The following is a 2982-nucleotide window of genomic DNA, read 5'->3' as shown; positions in this document are numbered from 1 at the left end:
CAACAACATATGAAAAATCAAAATTGGAAAATAAGGAGGATTCAAATTGGAGTGATGAAGAAGAATTCTTATATAAACCTCCCATTCTAAGAAACGAAGAAAAATGTGAACAAGAAGTTCAAATAGAAGTGAAAGAACCAAAAAAAGAACACCCGAAAAAGGTTTACAAACCAACTCGACTTACTAAAGCAGGAGACCCGGGTGAATTTATCATTTCTTTCTTGCTTAATGATGGTGCTGTATATAATGGACTCGCAGATTTAGGAGCAAGTGCAAATATTATGCCTCTTTCGTTATACAAAAGATTAGGTATGGGTAAATTAAAACCAACCAAAATAGGTGTTCAATCATTTGACCTAACCATTAAACACCCGGTTGGAATAGCAAGTAATTTACTTGTTAACGTGGGAAGTTTGACCTTTGTTGCAAACTTCATAGTGATTAATATGGAGGAAAACCTTGATATTCCTCTAATTTTAGGTCGCCCATTTTTAGCAACCACCGAGGCATTCATTGATGTAAGAGAAGGTAGAATGACACTTAGGGATGGTGATAAATCAATCACCTTTGTGAACCGAAAGTTTAGATCTCCACCAACCAAAACTGTTAGACCAATAAAAATACATAAGTGTGGGGAAGATGAAGAAACACTTAATGATGATCCAATCACAAAGAACCTCGTTGATGATACAAAATTAGATGAACCCATTTTTAACAGTTCAACGAAGAAACTTTATAAACGGATTCACGATGCTAAGATTAAGGGAAACTTTAAGTTATGTAACAGATTAGTATCCAATTTATCGCCAAAAGAAAAGGCAATGTTAGTTGAATTTGTGAAAGTTACGGAGGAAATCAACAAATGGATTGAAGCAAAAGTCAGAGATATACAAGTTGTTGATAGTCCAATTGAAAATGACGTTAATCACAATTTCAACACCACATCTAACTAAGTGTGGGGAGGTTCGAATCTTTTTAGGGTAATATATATTTCTGTTAGAGTTAGATATTCTGTTTTCGTGTAGTTTCCGAGAATGGAATCCGAATGGTCTTTCCCTAGCAGACCCTAAAGAACTAGTCTTCTCCCCCCATTCTGAATTTTTAATTTTTTTAGGTTTTACGAGATGAAGAATTCCCGTGAACTGAACCATGGTCTAATGCTACACGCTTTGATCACTAAACATAACAATGATACACTCCCGAGTGACCTGGTATCAGTAATAAGAGCCAGATTGGATGGAGTAAGAAAAGAACTCAGAAACGATCATAATAAGTTACATTTTGGTAAAGGAAAATCAAAATCCGCAGCGAAAAGAAGAGCACGACACATTGAAAGATGTCACAAATGCAGAAAATGGTCACACGAAGGTAAATGTTCAAATAATCAAATATATTCAAATACCGAATTTGTTACTTTATGCAGAGAAGGACCGTTCATATGTTTCGAAGAAAAAACATTGAATGCTCGAGGTTACGCCTATGTAGCTATGGAAAACCAATTAGTCCGACTATCTTATGAATGGGCGAAAACAGGTCACTGAGAATTCTATTTCACAAGTAAGTATGTACAGTTTTTATTTTTATTTTATTGTTTTTAACCTTTTGATAATAAACGCTAAATTGTTCGCTATAAAGTATTAAATTGATACTCAATAAAATTAGGTTTTGCGACCGAAATTATTGATATCATACAAAAATTTATTACATCACTGCGAAATTTACCGTTTATTCTTAAGGTATAAATATCTTTAATCGATCAAATCAAAATATTTCAAAAATTCGTCATGAGTTAAACTAGGTTATGGAACCGAAATTACTTTACCGAAAAGAGGGGCGTATATTTTTGATAATATTTGATTGATTAAAGTGGGATTAAAAAAAAACCAAAAAGATTTTTAATTTTATTTTTACTTTGTTTTTTTTAAAATTAATAAATTATTATTAAATTATTATTGTAAACTTTTTAAATCAATATATTTAAATTTGTAAATATTTGAAAAATTAATATTTTTAATATAAGTTTGTATGTATAAAAAATATATATATAATATAAATTTGGTGTGAATTTTTAAAATTTTAATAATATGAATTTTTAATTTTATGCATTTTAAATTTAAGTTTGGTGTGAATTTAAAAACAAAAATTTACTTTATTTCGCTTAATTAAAAATATGATTTTTAAAATTCGTCGTGAGCTGAAAACTAGGTCATTGAACCGAAATTGCTCTTCCCAAGGGAGGGACGAGAACTTTTATTATCATTATTTTTAATCTTATTAAATTAAAGTATGCCAAAAACATTAAAAAACCCAAAAATATTTAGTTTTAAAACCGCGCTTTGACTTTACAAATTTTAAAATTTTGTCGAGGGACGGACTAGGACATCGCTCCGAAACGCCCTCATTCTAAAAAGAAACAAATTTTTAAAATTTAATTTAATTATATGTTTTAAAAAGTGTAAGGTTTTTATAAAAAAAAATAAAAAATAGCAGACCCATGCGATCGCATGGGGTTTGCACTGGAACCTCATGCGATCGCATGAGACTGGAAATTAGGTCAGGAACGAAACTGGCAGCGAGCTGCTCTCTGTCTCCACTTTCACACATACACACATACGAACATACAAACACAAACACCTCTAAATCCATCATTTTAACACCAAAATTCACCAAATTTCTTGCTACAATCCGCTCTAAACATGAATTTGATAAGGAGTTTATCAAAAAGGGTAAAAATTTCACTCATAAACCTCTTTAAATTTGATTTTTAGTGTTCTTGAGCTATATTTTTCCTAATTTGATTTTGTTAATTTCTAGTGTAATTAGAGTTAAATTGTTAGTATTTTATGCATGTATAACCTAGATTGATGCTATTTAACATGATTTGAAGCCAAAAACTTCAAAAATTATAGAAATCTAGGGTTTGTGTTCTTGAACAATTTGGGGCTTTTTGATATAAACAGGTTATAGCCGATTTTTGTCATG

This window comes from Rutidosis leptorrhynchoides, chromosome 10 (genome assembly GCF_046630445.1).
Source record: "Rutidosis leptorrhynchoides isolate AG116_Rl617_1_P2 chromosome 10, CSIRO_AGI_Rlap_v1, whole genome shotgun sequence".
NCBI lineage: Eukaryota > Viridiplantae > Streptophyta > Magnoliopsida > Asterales > Asteraceae > Rutidosis > Rutidosis leptorrhynchoides.
The sequence above is the reverse complement of the archived record's forward strand: the minus strand, read 5'-3'. Positions refer to the sequence as shown.